Genomic DNA, 18,538 nt, shown 5'->3' with positions numbered 1-18,538 from the left:
GGTGTATGAGCCAAATGAATGCCCCAGTCGGCACGCTCTGACTGTCTTCACAGGTCTCCTCCTCATCCCGAAGGTTGGTGGCCCATTGACATCAGGGTGGAAGGTGCTTGCGATACACTGTTCCTTCCTTCCTTCCTTCCTTCCTTCCTTTATTCCTCTTATGCTGTTTATGTAATAAGAGGGGACGATACACAGAAGAGAGAAAGTGGCCCAACACACTAGACTAGCAGTCTTCTGATCAATCTGCAGCTGGCAAGGTGGGGGAGAGCCTTTATTTTGCACCTGCTGGGATCTGCATTGGCAGAAGCTCTGAGGGCTGGGCCTTTCCTTTTGCCTGTAAAAACAAAAAGCAGCCCTCCTCCCTCCAGCCCTGAGAGCATGGGCGTGACACTGGAAAAAGCAGCATCTCCCCTTTGGTAAAGATGACCATTGCACAGCTGCTCACTCAGAGCTCGATCGTGCTCGATCAGGCTCGATCAGGCGAGATATATTTAGGTCACCAGCAAAGTCTGTTCTCTTTTCTTGCGTAGGGTGAGCATTCACAGAGCCCAGCTTCGTTGACAAGAGTGCAAAAGGTGTATACTAAAAGCTTTCTGCTTTACTTGAGCGCCATGCCCGTTATTATATTTTGGCTGCTCCAAGCAATCTCTGTCCAGCCGATGCAAATTTCCAGCTCAAATTTTCCCAGCACTCAAAAAGTCCCTCCTCCCGCCAGCTCTGCTTTCAGGAAGTTCAGCAGAAGCAGTCCAACTTCTGTTCCCACTTCAGAGGAAAAGCTTTCTCGGGCCAGAGAAAGCCAGGGAATCACTGTACCGGCAAGTGCATTTCTTACAACTGGTAATCCCTCAGAACACAGAAATGAAGAAGCTGTATATGAAAATGTATTATTTCTTTGGTACACTAACCTATGTAACTAATATGGACCATTTCAGAGGACGGAGCGGACCCAACTGTGATCCCAGAGACCCAAATACCCAGCAGTAGGGAAAATAAATCCTCTCTGTGCTCTGCAACATTACATACACAAAATGCAAGCGCGTGCATTTTTTTATTGGCCCCATATACAGAATACATGTGAGGATGCTTGCCTTCCCAGTGTATTTCTCAAGCTCTTGAGAGCATATGCTATTTCCATGGGAACGCAAATAAGTTCATACTTTACATTTGTGTGTGACAAAAGGGGAAAAAAACTATTTTGTGTAAAATGCCAGCAGAGAGTGTTTCTGCCCGGTCTCGAACCGGTGACCTTTCGCGTGTGCGTGATAACCACTACACTACAGAAACAGCTGCTTGCTCACCTTTGTAGGGACTGGGAGAACAGGTGCAAAGGGCAGTGCAAGTGGACCTGCTTAAAGACTAATCAAATGCCTTGCGCCTGAAGCTCACACAATCCAGCCTAAAACATACGTCCTATCAAGCATGCGCACATATACAAGTATGCCAGCTGAGGGCCTATGCAGCGTACAGAGGGAAGGACATATTTCCACTTTGAGATCGGACGGCCAAAACTCACAAGCAAATCAAGGAATGTTACTGAGAGCTAACAGAGAACACAAAGTGCTTGTCGCAAGGACATGGCACGCAAAGAGGTTCAGGAAGTGAATTGTTCATCGACTACTGCTTACCGAGAAAACCAGAGAGTCTGTCCAATGAAAATAACATTGAAAAAACAAAAAAAAGGAGCTCAAGTTAACCACCTTGATTGGGCTCGTCCGGGATTTGAACCCGGGACCTCTCGCACCCAAAGCGAGAATCATACCCCTAGACCAACGAGCCACGGTCCTTTGAGCATTTGACGGAATTGTCCTCAGCGTTTGCACCCCCCTTAGGATTCGAGGCCAAGAATGCCTATTCCTGAAGTTTGTTCCTGCCGCTGAAAGCCTTGTCGGTGTATGAGCCAAATGAATGCCCCAGTCGGCACGCTCTGACTGTCTTCACAGGTCTCCTCCTCATCCCGAAGGTTGGTGGCCCATTGACATCAGGGTGGAAGGTGCTTGCGATACACTGTTCCTTCCTTCCTTCCTTCCTTCCTTTATTCCTCTTATGCTGTTTATGTAATAAGAGGGGACGATACACAGAAGAGAGAAAGTGGCCCAACACACTAGACTAGCAGTCTTCTGATCAATCTGCAGCTGGCAAGGTGGGGGAGAGCCTTTATTTTGCACCTGCTGGGATCTGCATTGGCAGAAGCTCTGAGGGCTGGGCCTTTCCTTTTGCCTGTAAAAACAAAAAGCAGCCCTCCTCCCTCCAGCCCTGAGAGCATGGGCGTGACACTGGAAAAAGCAGCATCTCCCCTTTGGTAAAGATGACCATTGCACAGCTGCTCACTCAGAGCTCGATCGTGCTCGATCAGGCGAGATATATTTAGGTCACCAGCAAAGTCTGTTCTCTTTTCTTGCGTAGGGTGAGCATTCACAGAGCCCAGCTTCGTTGACAAGAGTGCAAAAGGTGTATACTAAAAGCTTTCTGCTTTACTTGAGCGCCATGGCCGTTATTATATTTTGGCTGCTCCAAGCAATCTCTGTCCAGCCGATGCAAATTTCCAGCTCAAATTTTCCCAGCACTCAAAAAGTCCCTCCTCCCGCCAGCTCTGCTTTCAGGAAGTTCAGCAGAAGCAGTCCAACTTCTGTTCCCACTTCAGAGGAAAAGCTTTCTCGGGCCAGAGAAAGCCAGGGAATCACTGTACCGGCAAGTGCATTTCTTACAACTGGTAATCCCTCAGAACACAGAAATGAAGAAGCTGTATATGAAAATGTATTATTTCTTTGGTACACTAACCTATGTAACTAATATGGACCATTTCAGAGGACGGAGCGGACCCAACTGTGATCCCAGAGACCCAAATACCCAGCAGTAGGGAAAATAAATCCTCTCTGTGCTCTGCAACATTACATACACAAAATGCAAGCGCGTGCATTTTTTTATTGGCCCCATATACAGAATACATGTGAGGATGCTTGCCTTCCCAGTGTATTTCTCAAGCTCTTGAGAGCATATGCTATTTCCATGGGAACGCAAATAAGTTCATACTTTACATTTGTGTGTGACAAAAGGGGAAAAAAACTATTTTGTGTAAAATGCCAGCAGAGAGTGTTTCTGCCCGGTCTCGAACCGGGGACCTTTCGCGTGTGAGGCGAACGTGATAACCACTACACTACAGAAACAGCTGCTTGCTCACCTTTGTAGGGACTGGGAGAACAGGTGCAAAGGGCAGTGCAAGTGGACCTGCTTAAAGACTAATCAAATGCCTTGCGCCTGAAGCTCACACAATCCAGCCTAAAACATACGTCCTATCAAGCATGCGCACATATACAAGTATGCCAGCTGAGGGCCTATGCAGCGTACAGAGGGAAGGACATATTTCCACTTTGAGATCGGACGGCCAAAACTCACAAGCAAATCAAGGAATGTTACTGAGAGCTAACAGAGAACACAAAGTGCTTGTCGCAAGGACATGGCACGCAAAGAGGTTCAGGAAGTGAATTGTTCATCGACTACTGCTTACCGAGAAAACCAGAGAGTCTGTCCAATGAAAATAACATTGAAAAAACAAAAAAAAGGAGCTCAAGTTAACCACCTTGATTGGGCTCGTCCGGGATTTGAACCCGGGACCTCTCGCACCCAAAGCGAGAATCATACCCCTAGACCAACGAGCCACGGTCCTTTGAGCATTTGACGGAATTGTCCTCAGCGTTTGCACCCCCCTTAGGATTCGAGGCCAAGAATGCCTATTCCTGAAGTTTGTTCCTGCCGCTGAAAGCCTTGTCGGTGTATGAGCCAAATGAATGCCCCAGTCGGCACGCTCTGACTGTCTTCACAGGTCTCCTCCTCATCCCGAAGGTTGGTGGCCCATTGACATCAGGGTGGAAGGTGCTTGCGATACACTGTTCCTTCCTTCCTTCCTTCCTTCCTTTATTCCTCTTATGCTGTTTATGTAATAAGAGGGGACGATACACAGAAGAGAGAAAGTGGCCCAACACACTAGACTAGCAGTCTTCTGATCAATCTGCAGCTGGCAAGGTGGGGGAGAGCCTTTATTTTGCACCTGCTGGGATCTGCATTGGCAGAAGCTCTGAGGGCTGGGCCTTTCCTTTTGCCTGTAAAAACAAAAAGCAGCCCTCCTCCCTCCAGCCCTGAGAGCATGGGCGTGACACTGGAAAAAGCAGCATCTCCCCTTTGGTAAAGATGACCATTGCACAGCTGCTCACTCAGAGCTCGATCGTGCTCGATCAGGCGAGATATATTTAGGTCACCAGCAAAGTCTGTTCTCTTTTCTTGCGTAGGGTGAGCATTCACAGAGCCCAGCTTCGTTGACAAGAGTGCAAAAGGTGTATACTAAAAGCTTTCTGCTTTACTTGAGCGCCATGGCCGTTATTATATTTTGGCTGCTCCAAGCAATCTCTGTCCAGCCGATGCAAATTTCCAGCTCAAATTTTCCCAGCACTCAAAAAGTCCCTCCTCCCTCCAGCTCTGCTTTCAGGAAGTTCAGCAGAAGCAGTCCAACTTCTGTTCCCACTTCAGAGGAAAAGCTTTCTCGGGCCAGAGAAAGCCAGGGAATCACTGTACCGGCAAGTGCATTTCTTACAACTGGTAATCCCTCAGAACACAGAAATGAAGAAGCTGTATATGAAAATGTATTATTTCTTTGGTACACTAACCTATGTAACTAATATGGACCATTTCAGAGGACGGAGCGGACCCAACTGTGATCCCAGAGACCCAAATACCCAGCAGTAGGGAAAATAAATCCTCTCTGTGCTCTGCAACATTACATACACAAAATGCAAGCGCGTGCATTTTTTTATTGGCCCCATATACAGAATACATGTGAGGATGCTTGCCTTCCCAGTGTATTTCTCAAGCTCTTGAGAGCATATGCTATTTCCATGAGAACGCAAATAAGTTCATACTTTACATTTGTGTGTGACAAAAGGGGAAAAAAACTATTTTGTGTAAAATGCCAGCAGAGAGTGTTTCTGCCCGGTCTCGAACCGGGGACCTTTCGCGTGTGAGGCGACCGTGATAACCACTACACTACAGAAACAGCTGTTTGCTCACCTTTGTAGGGACTGGGAGAACAGGTGCAAAGGGCAGTGCAAGTGGACCTGCTTAAAGACTAATCAAATGCCTTGCGCCTGAAGCTCACACAATCCAGCCTAAAACATACGTCCTATCAAGCATGCGCACATATACAAGTATGCCAGCTGAGGGCCTATGCAGCGTACAGAGGGAAGGACATATTTCCACTTTGAGATCGGACGGCCAAAACTCACAAGCAAATCAAGGAATGTTACTGAGAGCTAACAGAGAACACAAAGTGCTTGTCGCAAGGACATGGCACGCAAAGAGGTTCAGGAAGTGAATTGTTCATCGACTACTGCTTACCGAGAAAACCAGAGAGTCTGTCCAATGAAAATAACATTGAAAAAACAAAAAAAAGGAGCTCAAGTTAACCACCTTGATTGGGCTCGTCCGGGATTTGAACCCGGGACCTCTCGCACCCAAAGCGAGAATCATACCCCTAGACCAACGAGCCACGGTCCTTTGAGCATTTGACGGAATTGTCCTCAGCGTTTGCACCCCCCTTAGGATTCGAGGCCAAGAATGCCTTTTCCTGAAGTTTGTTCCTGCCGCTGAAAGCCTTGTCGGTGTATGAGCCAAATGAATGCCCCAGTCGGCACGCTCTGACTGTCTTCACAGGTCTCCTCCTCATCCCGAAGGTTGGTGGCCCATTGACATCAGGGTGGAAGGTGCTTGCGATACACTGTTCCTTCCTTCCTTCCTTCCTTCCTTTATTCCTCTTATGCTGTTTATGTAATAAGAGGGGACGATACACAGAAGAGAGAAAGTGGCCCAACACACTAGACTAGCAGTCTTCTGATCAATCTGCAGCTGGCAAGGTGGGGGAGAGCCTTTATTTTGCACCTGCTGGGATCTGCATTGGCAGAAGCTCTGAGGGCTGGGCCTTTCCTTTTGCCTGTAAAAACAAAAAGCAGCCCTCCTCCCTCCAGCCCTGAGAGCATGGGCGTGACACTGGAAAAAGCAGCATCTCCCCTTTGGTAAAGATGACCATTGCACAGCTGCTCACTCAGAGCTCGATCGTGCTCGATCAGGCGAGATATATTTAGGTCACCAGCAAAGTCTGTTCTCTTTTCTTGCGTAGGGTGAGCATTCACAGAGCCCAGCTTCGTTGACAAGAGTGCAAAAGGTGTATACTAAAAGCTTTCTGCTTTACTTGAGCGCCATGGCCGTTATTATATTTTGGCTGCTCCAAGCAATCTCTGTCCAGCCGATGCAAATTTCCAGCTCAAATTTTCCCAGCACTCAAAAAGTCCCTCCTCCCTCCAGCTCTGCTTTCAGGAAGTTCAGCAGAAGCAGTCCAACTTCTGTTCCCACTTCAGAGGAAAAGCTTTCTCGGGCCAGAGAAAGCCAGGGAATCACTGTACCGGCAAGTGCATTTCTTACAACTGGTAATCCCTCAGAACACAGAAATGAAGAAGCTGTATATGAAAATGTATTATTTCTTTGGTACACTAACCTATGTAACTAATATGGACCATTTCAGAGGACGGAGCGGACCCAACTGTGATCCCAGAGACCCAAATACCCAGCAGTAGGGAAAATAAATCCTCTCTGTGCTCTGCAACATTACATACACAAAATGCAAGCGCGTGCATTTTTTTATTGGCCCCATATACAGAATACATGTGAGGATGCTTGCCTTCCCAGTGTATTTCTCAAGCTCTTGAGAGCATATGCTATTTCCATGAGAACGCAAATAAGTTCATACTTTACATTTGTGTGTGACAAAAGGGGAAAAAAACTATTTTGTGTAAAATGCCAGCAGAGAGTGTTTCTGCCCGGTCTCGAACCGGGGACCTTTCGCGTGTGAGGCGACCGTGATAACCACTACACTACAGAAACAGCTGTTTGCTCACCTTTGTAGGGACTGGGAGAACAGGTGCAAAGGGCAGTGCAAGTGGACCTGCTTAAAGACTAATCAAATGCCTTGCGCCTGAAGCTCACACAATCCAGCCTAAAACATACGTCCTATCAAGCATGCGCACATATACAAGTATGCCAGCTGAGGGCCTATGCAGCGTACAGAGGGAAGGACATATTTCCACTTTGAGATCGGACGGCCAAAACTCACAAGCAAATCAAGGAATGTTACTGAGAGCTAACAGAGAACACAAAGTGCTTGTCGCAAGGACATGGCACGCAAAGAGGTTCAGGAAGTGAATTGTTCATCGACTACTGCTTACCGAGAAAACCAGAGAGTCTGTCCAATGAAAATAACATTGAAAAAACAAAAAAAAGGAGCTCAAGTTAACCACCTTGATTGGGCTCGTCCGGGATTTGAACCCGGGACCTCTCGCACCCAAAGCGAGAATCATACCCCTAGACCAACGAGCCACGGTCCTTTGAGCATTTGACGGAATTGTCCTCAGCGTTTGCACCCCCCTTAGGATTCGAGGCCAAGAATGCCTTTTCCTGAAGTTTGTTCCTGCCGCTGAAAGCCTTGTCGGTGTATGAGCCAAATGAATGCCCCAGTCGGCACGCTCTGACTGTCTTCACAGGTCTCCTCCTCATCCCGAAGGTTGGTGGCCCATTGACATCAGGGTGGAAGGTGCTTGCGATACACTGTTCCTTCCTTCCTTCCTTCCTTCCTTTATTCCTCTTATGCTGTTTATGTAATAAGAGGGGACGATACACAGAAGAGAGAAAGTGGCCCAACACACTAGACTAGCAGTCTTCTGATCAATCTGCAGCTGGCAAGGTGGGGGAGAGCCTTTATTTTGCACCTGCTGGGATCTGCATTGGCAGAAGCTCTGAGGGCTGGGCCTTTCCTTTTGCCTGTAAAAACAAAAAGCAGCCCTCCTCCCTCCAGCCCTGAGAGCATGGGCGTGACACTGGAAAAAGCAGCATCTCCCCTTTGGTAAAGATGACCATTGCACAGCTGCTCACTCAGAGCTCGATCGTGCTCGATCAGGCGAGATATATTTAGGTCACCAGCAAAGTCTGTTCTCTTTTCTTGCGTAGGGTGAGCATTCACAGAGCCCAGCTTCGTTGACAAGAGTGCAAAAGGTGTATACTAAAAGCTTTCTGCTTTACTTGAGCGCCATGGCCGTTATTATATTTTGGCTGCTCCAAGCAATCTCTGTCCAGCCGATGCAAATTTCCAGCTCAAATTTTCCCAGCACTCAAAAAGTCCCTCCTCCCTCCAGCTCTGCTTTCAGGAAGTTCAGCAGAAGCAGTCCAACTTCTGTTCCCACTTCAGAGGAAAAGCTTTCTCGGGCCAGAGAAAGCCAGGGAATCACTGTACCGGCAAGTGCATTTCTTACAACTGGTAATCCCTCAGAACACAGAAATGAAGAAGCTGTATATGAAAATGTATTATTTCTTTGGTACACTAACCTATGTAACTAATATGGACCATTTCAGAGGACGGAGCGGACCCAACTGTGATCCCAGAGACCCAAATACCCAGCAGTAGGGAAAATAAATCCTCTCTGTGCTCTGCAACATTACATACACAAAATGCAAGCGCGTGCATTTTTTTATTGGCCCCATATACAGAATACATGTGAGGATGCTTGCCTTCCCAGTGTATTTCTCAAGCTCTTGAGAGCATATGCTATTTCCATGAGAACGCAAATAAGTTCATACTTTACATTTGTGTGTGACAAAAGGGGAAAAAAACTATTTTGTGTAAAATGCCAGCAGAGAGTGTTTCTGCCCGGTCTCGAACCGGGGACCTTTCGCGTGTGAGGCGACCGTGATAACCACTACACTACAGAAACAGCTGCTTGCTCACCTTTGTAGGGACTGGGAGAACAGGTGCAAAGGGCAGTGCAAGTGGACCTGCTTAAAGACTAATCAAATGCCTTGCGCCTGAAGCTCACACAATCCAGCCTAAAACATACGTCCTATCAAGCATGCGCACATATACAAGTATGCCAGCTGAGGGCCTATGCAGCGTACAGAGGGAAGGACATATTTCCACTTTGAGATCGGACGGCCAAAACTCACAAGCAAATCAAGGAATGTTACTGAGAGCTAACAGAGAACACAAAGTGCTTGTCGCAAGGACATGGCACGCAAAGAGGTTCAGGAAGTGAATTGTTCATCGACTACTGCTTACCGAGAAAACCAGAGAGTCTGTCCAATGAAAATAACATTGAAAAAACAAAAAAAAGGAGCTCAAGTTAACCACCTTGATTGGGCTCGTCCGGGATTTGAACCCGGGACCTCTCGCACCCAAAGCGAGAATCATACCCCTAGACCAACGAGCCACGGTCCTTTGAGCATTTGACGGAATTGTCCTCAGCGTTTGCACCCCCCTTAGGATTCGAGGCCAAGAATGCCTTTTCCTGAAGTTTGTTCCTGCCGCTGAAAGCCTTGTCGGTGTATGAGCCAAATGAATGCCCCAGTCGGCACGCTCTGACTGTCTTCACAGGTCTCCTCCTCATCCCGAAGGTTGGTGGCCCATTGACATCAGGGTGGAAGGTGCTTGCGATACACTGTTCCTTCCTTCCTTCCTTCCTTCCTTCCTTTATTCCTCTTATGCTGTTTATGTAATAAGAGGGGACGATACACAGAAGAGAGAAAGTGGCCCAACACACTAGACTAGCAGTCTTCTGATCAATCTGCAGCTGGCAAGGTGGGGGAGAGCCTTTATTTTGCACCTGCTGGGATCTGCATTGGCAGAAGCTCTGAGGGCTGGGCCTTTCCTTTTGCCTGTAAAAACAAAAAGCAGCCCTCCTCCCTCCAGCCCTGAGAGCATGGGCGTGACACTGGAAAAAGCAGCATCTCCCCTTTGGTAAAGATGACCATTGCACAGCTGCTCACTCAGAGCTCGATCGTGCTCGATCAGGCTCGATCAGGCGAGATATATTTAGGTCACCAGCAAAGTCTGTTCTCTTTTCTTGCGTAGGGTGAGCATTCACAGAGCCCAGCTTCGTTGACAAGAGTGCAAAAGGTGTATACTAAAAGCTTTCTGCTTTACTTGAGCGCCATGCCCGTTATTATATTTTGGCTGCTCCAAGCAATCTCTGTCCAGCCGATGCAAATTTCCAGCTCAAATTTTCCCAGCACTCAAAAAGTCCCTCCTCCCGCCAGCTCTGCTTTCAGGAAGTTCAGCAGAAGCAGTCCAACTTCTGTTCCCACTTCAGAGGAAAAGCTTTCTCGGGCCAGAGAAAGCCAGGGAATCACTGTACCGGCAAGTGCATTTCTTACAACTGGTAATCCCTCAGAACACAGAAATGAAGAAGCTGTATATGAAAATGTATTATTTCTTTGGTACACTAACCTATGTAACTAATATGGACCATTTCAGAGGACGGAGCGGACCCAACTGTGATCCCAGAGACCCAAATACCCAGCAGTAGGGAAAATAAATCCTCTCTGTGCTCTGCAACATTACATACACAAAATGCAAGCGCGTGCATTTTTTTATTGGCCCCATATACAGAATACATGTGAGGATGCTTGCCTTCCCAGTGTATTTCTCAAGCTCTTGAGAGCATATGCTATTTCCATGGGAACGCAAATAAGTTCATACTTTACATTTGTGTGTGACAAAAGGGGAAAAAAACTATTTTGTGTAAAATGCCAGCAGAGAGTGTTTCTGCCCGGTCTCGAACCGGTGACCTTTCGCGTGTGCGTGATAACCACTACACTACAGAAACAGCTGCTTGCTCACCTTTGTAGGGACTGGGAGAACAGGTGCAAAGGGCAGTGCAAGTGGACCTGCTTAAAGACTAATCAAATGCCTTGCGCCTGAAGCTCACACAATCCAGCCTAAAACATACGTCCTATCAAGCATGCGCACATATACAAGTATGCCAGCTGAGGGCCTATGCAGCGTACAGAGGGAAGGACATATTTCCACTTTGAGATCGGACGGCCAAAACTCACAAGCAAATCAAGGAATGTTACTGAGAGCTAACAGAGAACACAAAGTGCTTGTCGCAAGGACATGGCACGCAAAGAGGTTCAGGAAGTGAATTGTTCATCGACTACTGCTTACCGAGAAAACCAGAGAGTCTGTCCAATGAAAATAACATTGAAAAAACAAAAAAAAGGAGCTCAAGTTAACCACCTTGATTGGGCTCGTCCGGGATTTGAACCCGGGACCTCTCGCACCCAAAGCGAGAATCATACCCCTAGACCAACGAGCCACGGTCCTTTGAGCATTTGACGGAATTGTCCTCAGCGTTTGCACCCCCCTTAGGATTCGAGGCCAAGAATGCCTATTCCTGAAGTTTGTTCCTGCCGCTGAAAGCCTTGTCGGTGTATGAGCCAAATGAATGCCCCAGTCGGCACGCTCTGACTGTCTTCACAGGTCTCCTCCTCATCCCGAAGGTTGGTGGCCCATTGACATCAGGGTGGAAGGTGCTTGCGATACACTGTTCCTTCCTTCCTTCCTTCCTTCCTTTATTCCTCTTATGCTGTTTATGTAATAAGAGGGGACGATACACAGAAGAGAGAAAGTGGCCCAACACACTAGACTAGCAGTCTTCTGATCAATCTGCAGCTGGCAAGGTGGGGGAGAGCCTTTATTTTGCACCTGCTGGGATCTGCATTGGCAGAAGCTCTGAGGGCTGGGCCTTTCCTTTTGCCTGTAAAAACAAAAAGCAGCCCTCCTCCCTCCAGCCCTGAGAGCATGGGCGTGACACTGGAAAAAGCAGCATCTCCCCTTTGGTAAAGATGACCATTGCACAGCTGCTCACTCAGAGCTCGATCGTGCTCGATCAGGCGAGATATATTTAGGTCACCAGCAAAGTCTGTTCTCTTTTCTTGCGTAGGGTGAGCATTCACAGAGCCCAGCTTCGTTGACAAGAGTGCAAAAGGTGTATACTAAAAGCTTTCTGCTTTACTTGAGCGCCATGGCCGTTATTATATTTTGGCTGCTCCAAGCAATCTCTGTCCAGCCGATGCAAATTTCCAGCTCAAATTTTCCCAGCACTCAAAAAGTCCCTCCTCCCGCCAGCTCTGCTTTCAGGAAGTTCAGCAGAAGCAGTCCAACTTCTGTTCCCACTTCAGAGGAAAAGCTTTCTCGGGCCAGAGAAAGCCAGGGAATCACTGTACCGGCAAGTGCATTTCTTACAACTGGTAATCCCTCAGAACACAGAAATGAAGAAGCTGTATATGAAAATGTATTATTTCTTTGGTACACTAACCTATGTAACTAATATGGACCATTTCAGAGGACGGAGCGGACCCAACTGTGATCCCAGAGACCCAAATACCCAGCAGTAGGGAAAATAAATCCTCTCTGTGCTCTGCAACATTACATACACAAAATGCAAGCGCGTGCATTTTTTTATTGGCCCCATATACAGAATACATGTGAGGATGCTTGCCTTCCCAGTGTATTTCTCAAGCTCTTGAGAGCATATGCTATTTCCATGGGAACGCAAATAAGTTCATACTTTACATTTGTGTGTGACAAAAGGGGAAAAAAACTATTTTGTGTAAAATGCCAGCAGAGAGTGTTTCTGCCCGGTCTCGAACCGGGGACCTTTCGCGTGTGAGGCGAACGTGATAACCACTACACTACAGAAACAGCTGCTTGCTCACCTTTGTAGGGACTGGGAGAACAGGTGCAAAGGGCAGTGCAAGTGGACCTGCTTAAAGACTAATCAAATGCCTTGCGCCTGAAGCTCACACAATCCAGCCTAAAACATACGTCCTATCAAGCATGCGCACATATACAAGTATGCCAGCTGAGGGCCTATGCAGCGTACAGAGGGAAGGACATATTTCCACTTTGAGATCGGACGGCCAAAACTCACAAGCAAATCAAGGAATGTTACTGAGAGCTAACAGAGAACACAAAGTGCTTGTCGCAAGGACATGGCACGCAAAGAGGTTCAGGAAGTGAATTGTTCATCGACTACTGCTTACCGAGAAAACCAGAGAGTCTGTCCAATGAAAATAACATTGAAAAAACAAAAAAAAGGAGCTCAAGTTAACCACCTTGATTGGGCTCGTCCGGGATTTGAACCCGGGACCTCTCGCACCCAAAGCGAGAATCATACCCCTAGACCAACGAGCCACGGTCCTTTGAGCATTTGACGGAATTGTCCTCAGCGTTTGCACCCCCCTTAGGATTCGAGGCCAAGAATGCCTATTCCTGAAGTTTGTTCCTGCCGCTGAAAGCCTTGTCGGTGTATGAGCCAAATGAATGCCCCAGTCGGCACGCTCTGACTGTCTTCACAGGTCTCCTCCTCATCCCGAAGGTTGGTGGCCCATTGACATCAGGGTGGAAGGTGCTTGCGATACACTGTTCCTTCCTTCCTTCCTTCCTTCCTTTATTCCTCTTATGCTGTTTATGTAATAAGAGGGGACGATACACAGAAGAGAGAAAGTGGCCCAACACACTAGACTAGCAGTCTTCTGATCAATCTGCAGCTGGCAAGGTGGGGGAGAGCCTTTATTTTGCACCTGCTGGGATCTGCATTGGCAGAAGCTCTGAGGGCTGGGCCTTTCCTTTTGCCTGTAAAAACAAAAAGCAGCCCTCCTCCCTCCAGCCCTGAGAGCATGGGCGTGACACTGGAAAAAGCAGCATCTCCCCTTTGGTAAAGATGACCATTGCACAGCTGCTCACTCAGAGCTCGATCGTGCTCGATCAGGCGAGATATATTTAGGTCACCAGCAAAGTCTGTTCTCTTTTCTTGCGTAGGGTGAGCATTCACAGAGCCCAGCTTCGTTGACAAGAGTGCAAAAGGTGTATACTAAAAGCTTTCTGCTTTACTTGAGCGCCATGGCCGTTATTATATTTTGGCTGCTCCAAGCAATCTCTGTCCAGCCGATGCAAATTTCCAGCTCAAATTTTCCCAGCACTCAAAAAGTCCCTCCTCCCTCCAGCTCTGCTTTCAGGAAGTTCAGCAGAAGCAGTCCAACTTCTGTTCCCACTTCAGAGGAAAAGCTTTCTCGGGCCAGAGAAAGCCAGGGAATCACTGTACCGGCAAGTGCATTTCTTACAACTGGTAATCCCTCAGAACACAGAAATGAAGAAGCTGTATATGAAAATGTATTATTTCTTTGGTACACTAACCTATGTAACTAATATGGACCATTTCAGAGGACGGAGCGGACCCAACTGTGATCCCAGAGACCCAAATACCCAGCAGTAGGGAAAATAAATCCTCTCTGTGCTCTGCAACATTACATACACAAAATGCAAGCGCGTGCATTTTTTTATTGGCCCCATATACAGAATACATGTGAGGATGCTTGCCTTCCCAGTGTATTTCTCAAGCTCTTGAGAGCATATGCTATTTCCATGAGAACGCAAATAAGTTCATACTTTACATTTGTGTGTGACAAAAGGGGAAAAAAACTATTTTGTGTAAAATGCCAGCAGAGAGTGTTTCTGCCCGGTCTCGAACCGGGGACCTTTCGCGTGTGAGGCGACCGTGATAACCACTACACTACAGAAACAGCTGTTTGCTCACCTTTGTAGGGACTGGGAGAACAGGTGCAAAGGGCAGTGCAAGTGGACCTGCTTAAAGACTAATCAAATGCCTTGCGCCTGAAGCTCACACAATCCAGCCTAAAACATACGTCCTATCAAGCATGCGCACATATACAAGTATGCCAGCTGAGGGCCTATGCAGCGTACAGAGGGAAGGACATATTTCCACTTTGAGATCGGACGGCCAAAACTCACAAGCAAATCAAGGAATGTTACTGAGAGCTAACAGAGAACACAAAGTGCTTGTCGCAAGGACATGGCACGCAAAGAGGTTCAGGAAGTGAATTGTTCATCGACTACTGCTTACCGAGAAAACCAGAGAGTCTGTCCAATGAAAATAACATTGAAAAAACAAAAAAAAGGAGCTCAAGTTAACCACCTTGATTGGGCTCGTCCGGGATTTGAACCCGGGACCTCTCGCACCCAAAGCGAGAATCATACCCCTAGACCAACGAGCCACGGTCCTTTGAGCATTTGACGGAATTGTCCTCAGCGTTTGCACCCCCCTTAGGATTCGAGGCCAAGAATGCCTTTTCCTGAAGTTTGTTCCTGCCGCTGAAAGCCTTGTCGGTGTATGAGCCAAATGAATGCCCCAGTCGGCACGCTCTGACTGTCTTCACAGGTCTCCTCCTCATCCCGAAGGTTGGTGGCCCATTGACATCAGGGTGGAAGGTGCTTGCGATACACTGTTCCTTCCTTCCTTCCTTCCTTCCTTTATTCCTCTTATGCTGTTTATGTAATAAGAGGGGACGATACACAGAAGAGAGAAAGTGGCCCAACACACTAGACTAGCAGTCTTCTGATCAATCTGCAGCTGGCAAGGTGGGGGAGAGCCTTTATTTTGCACCTGCTGGGATCTGCATTGGCAGAAGCTCTGAGGGCTGGGCCTTTCCTTTTGCCTGTAAAAACAAAAAGCAGCCCTCCTCCCTCCAGCCCTGAGAGCATGGGCGTGACACTGGAAAAAGCAGCATCTCCCCTTTGGTAAAGATGACCATTGCACAGCTGCTCACTCAGAGCTCGATCGTGCTCGATCAGGCGAGATATATTTAGGTCACCAGCAAAGTCTGTTCTCTTTTCTTGCGTAGGGTGAGCATTCACAGAGCCCAGCTTCGTTGACAAGAGTGCAAAAGGTGTATACTAAAAGCTTTCTGCTTTACTTGAGCGCCATGGCCGTTATTATATTTTGGCTGCTCCAAGCAATCTCTGTCCAGCCGATGCAAATTTCCAGCTCAAATTTTCCCAGCACTCAAAAAGTCCCTCCTCCCTCCAGCTCTGCTTTCAGGAAGTTCAGCAGAAGCAGTCCAACTTCTGTTCCCACTTCAGAGGAAAAGCTTTCTCGGGCCAGAGAAAGCCAGGGAATCACTGTACCGGCAAGTGCATTTCTTACAACTGGTAATCCCTCAGAACACAGAAATGAAGAAGCTGTATATGAAAATGTATTATTTCTTTGGTACACTAACCTATGTAACTAATATGGACCATTTCAGAGGACGGAGCGGACCCAACTGTGATCCCAGAGACCCAAATACCCAGCAGTAGGGAAAATAAATCCTCTCTGTGCTCTGCAACATTACATACACAAAATGCAAGCGCGTGCATTTTTTTATTGGCCCCATATACAGAATACATGTGAGGATGCTTGCCTTCCCAGTGTATTTCTCAAGCTCTTGAGAGCATATGCTATTTCCATGAGAACGCAAATAAGTTCATACTTTACATTTGTGTGTGACAAAAGGGGAAAAAAACTATTTTGTGTAAAATGCCAGCAGAGAGTGTTTCTGCCCGGTCTCGAACCGGGGACCTTTCGCGTGTGAGGCGACCGTGATAACCACTACACTACAGAAACAGCTGTTTGCTCACCTTTGTAGGGACTGGGAGAACAGGTGCAAAGGGCAGTGCAAGTGGACCTGCTTAAAGACTAATCAAATGCCTTGCGCCTGAAGCTCACACAATCCAGCCTAAAACATACGTCCTATCAAGCATGCGCACATATACAAGTATGCCAGCTGAGGGCCTATGCAGCGTACAGAGGGAAGGACATATTTCCACTTTGAGATCGGACGGCCAAAACTCACAAGCAAATCAAGGAATGTTACTGAGAGCTAACAGAGAACACAAAGTGCTTGTCGCAAGGACATGGCACGCAAAGAGGTTCAGGAAGTGAATTGTTCATCGACTACTGCTTACCGAGAAAACCAGAGAGTCTGTCCAATGAAAATAACATTGAAAAAACAAAAAAAAGGAGCTCAAGTTAACCACCTTGATTGGGCTCGTCCGGGATTTGAACCCGGGACCTCTCGCACCCAAAGCGAGAATCATACCCCTAGACCAACGAGCCACGGTCCTTTGAGCATTTGACGGAATTGTCCTCAGCGTTTGCACCCCCCTTAGGATTCGAGGCCAAGAATGCCTTTTCCTGAAGTTTGTTCCTGCCGCTGAAAGCCTTGTCGGTGTATGAGCCAAATGAATGCCCCAGTCGGCACGCTCTGACTGTCTTCACAGGTCTCCTCCTCATCCCGAAGGTTGGTGGCCCATTGACATCAGGGTGGAAGGTGCTTGCGATACACTGTTCCTTCCTTCCTTCCTTCCTTCCTTTATTCCTCTTATGCTGTTTATGTAATAAGAGGGGACGATACACAGAAGAGAGAAAGTGGCCCAACACACTAGACTAGCAGTCTTCTGATCAATCTGCAGCTGGCAAGGTGGGGGAGAGCCTTTATTTTGCACCTGCTGGGATCTGCATTGGCAGAAGCTCTGAGGGCTGGGCCTTTCCTTTTGCCTGTAAAAACAAAAAGCAGCCCTCCTCCCTCCAGCCCTGAGAGCATGGGCGTGACACTGGAAAAAGCAGCATCTCCCCTTTGGTAAAGATGACCATTGCACAGCTGCTCACTCAGAGCTCGATCGTGCTCGATCAGGCTCGATCAGGCGAGATATATTTAGGTCACCAGCAAAGTCTGTTCTCTTTTCTTGCGTAGGGTGAGCATTCACAGAGCCCAGCTTCGTTGACAAGAGTGCAAAAGGTGTATACTAAAAGCTTTCTGCTTTACTTGAGCGCCATGCCCGTTATTATATTTTGGCTGCTCCAAGCAATCTCTGTCCAGCCGATGCAAATTTCCAGCTCAAATTTTCCCAGCACTCAAAAAGTCCCTCCTCCCGCCAGCTCTGCTTTCAGGAAGTTCAGCAGAAGCAGTCCAACTTCTGTTCCCACTTCAGAGGAAAAGCTTTCTCGGGCCAGAGAAAGCCAGGGAATCACTGTACCGGCAAGTGCATTTCTTACAACTGGTAATCCCTCAGAACACAGAAATGAAGAAGCTGTATATGAAAATGTATTATTTCTTTGGTACACTAACCTATGTAACTAATATGGACCATTTCAGAGGACGGAGCGGACCCAACTGTGATCCCAGAGACCCAAATACCCAGCAGTAGGGAAAATAAATCCTCTCTGTGCTCTGCAACATTACATACACAAAATGCAAGCGCGTGCATTTTTTTATTGGCCCCATATACAGAATACATGTGAGGATGCTTGCCTTCCCAGTGTATTTCTCAAGCTCTTGAGAGCATATGCTATTTCCATGGGAACGCAAATAAGTTCATACTTTACATTTGTGTGTGACAAAAGGGGAAAAAAACTATTTTGTGTAAAATGCCAGCAGAGAGTGTTTCTGCCCGGTCTCGAACCGGTGACCTTTCGCGTGTGCGTGATAACCACTACACTACAGAAACAGCTGCTTGCTCACCTTTGTAGGGACTGGGAGAACAGGTGCAAAGAGCAGTGCAAGTGGACCTGCTTAAAGACTAATCAAATGCCTTGCGCCTGAAGCTCACACAATCCAGCCTAAAACATACGTCCTATCAAGCATGCGCACATATACAAGTATGCCAGCTGAGGGCCTATGCAGCGTACAGAGGGAAGGACATATTTCCACTTTGAGATCGGACGGCCAAAACTCACAAGCAAATCAAGGAATGTTACTGAGAGCTAACAGAGAACACAAAGTGCTTGTCGCAAGGACATGGCACGCAAAGAGGTTCAGGAAGTGAATTGTT

The 18,538-nt window shown here is 47.4% G+C and overlaps 11 non-coding genes across 11 annotated transcripts; all 11 read right to left on the bottom strand.

Moving 5' to 3' along the window:
* Positions 1 to 1,704: 1,704 nt before the first annotated feature.
* TRNAP-UGG (transfer RNA proline (anticodon UGG)) lies at positions 1,705 to 1,776 on the bottom strand. Its single transcript has one exon. It is a non-coding gene; the product is annotated as a tRNA-Pro (tRNA).
* Positions 1,777 to 3,091: 1,315 nt separating this feature from the next.
* On the bottom strand, positions 3,092 to 3,164 carry TRNAV-CAC (transfer RNA valine (anticodon CAC)). The gene has a single exon. It is a non-coding gene; the product is annotated as a tRNA-Val (tRNA).
* Positions 3,165 to 3,584: 420 nt separating this feature from the next.
* Positions 3,585 to 3,656, bottom strand: TRNAP-UGG (transfer RNA proline (anticodon UGG)). Its single transcript has one exon. It is a non-coding gene; the product is annotated as a tRNA-Pro (tRNA).
* Positions 3,657 to 5,464: 1,808 nt separating this feature from the next.
* TRNAP-UGG (transfer RNA proline (anticodon UGG)) lies at positions 5,465 to 5,536 on the bottom strand. The gene has a single exon. It is a non-coding gene; the product is annotated as a tRNA-Pro (tRNA).
* Positions 5,537 to 7,344: 1,808 nt separating this feature from the next.
* TRNAP-UGG (transfer RNA proline (anticodon UGG)) lies at positions 7,345 to 7,416 on the bottom strand. The gene has a single exon. It is a non-coding gene; the product is annotated as a tRNA-Pro (tRNA).
* A 1,808-nt stretch (positions 7,417 to 9,224) lies between these two features.
* TRNAP-UGG (transfer RNA proline (anticodon UGG)) lies at positions 9,225 to 9,296 on the bottom strand. The gene has a single exon. It is a non-coding gene; the product is annotated as a tRNA-Pro (tRNA).
* A 1,815-nt stretch (positions 9,297 to 11,111) lies between these two features.
* TRNAP-UGG (transfer RNA proline (anticodon UGG)) lies at positions 11,112 to 11,183 on the bottom strand. Its single transcript has one exon. It is a non-coding gene; the product is annotated as a tRNA-Pro (tRNA).
* Positions 11,184 to 12,498: 1,315 nt separating this feature from the next.
* Positions 12,499 to 12,571, bottom strand: TRNAV-CAC (transfer RNA valine (anticodon CAC)). The gene has a single exon. It is a non-coding gene; the product is annotated as a tRNA-Val (tRNA).
* A 420-nt stretch (positions 12,572 to 12,991) lies between these two features.
* On the bottom strand, positions 12,992 to 13,063 carry TRNAP-UGG (transfer RNA proline (anticodon UGG)). Its single transcript has one exon. It is a non-coding gene; the product is annotated as a tRNA-Pro (tRNA).
* Positions 13,064 to 14,871: 1,808 nt separating this feature from the next.
* Positions 14,872 to 14,943, bottom strand: TRNAP-UGG (transfer RNA proline (anticodon UGG)). The gene has a single exon. It is a non-coding gene; the product is annotated as a tRNA-Pro (tRNA).
* A 1,808-nt stretch (positions 14,944 to 16,751) lies between these two features.
* On the bottom strand, positions 16,752 to 16,823 carry TRNAP-UGG (transfer RNA proline (anticodon UGG)). Its single transcript has one exon. It is a non-coding gene; the product is annotated as a tRNA-Pro (tRNA).
* Positions 16,824 to 18,538: the final 1,715 nt, after the last annotated feature.

Source organism: Ambystoma mexicanum, chromosome 2q (assembly GCF_040938575.1).
Source record: "Ambystoma mexicanum isolate Mex_15411 chromosome 2q, UKY_AmexF1_1, whole genome shotgun sequence".
Taxonomy (NCBI): Eukaryota; Metazoa; Chordata; class Amphibia; order Caudata; family Ambystomatidae; genus Ambystoma; species Ambystoma mexicanum.
The sequence above is the reverse complement of the archived record's forward strand: the minus strand, read 5'-3'. Positions and strand labels throughout refer to the sequence as shown.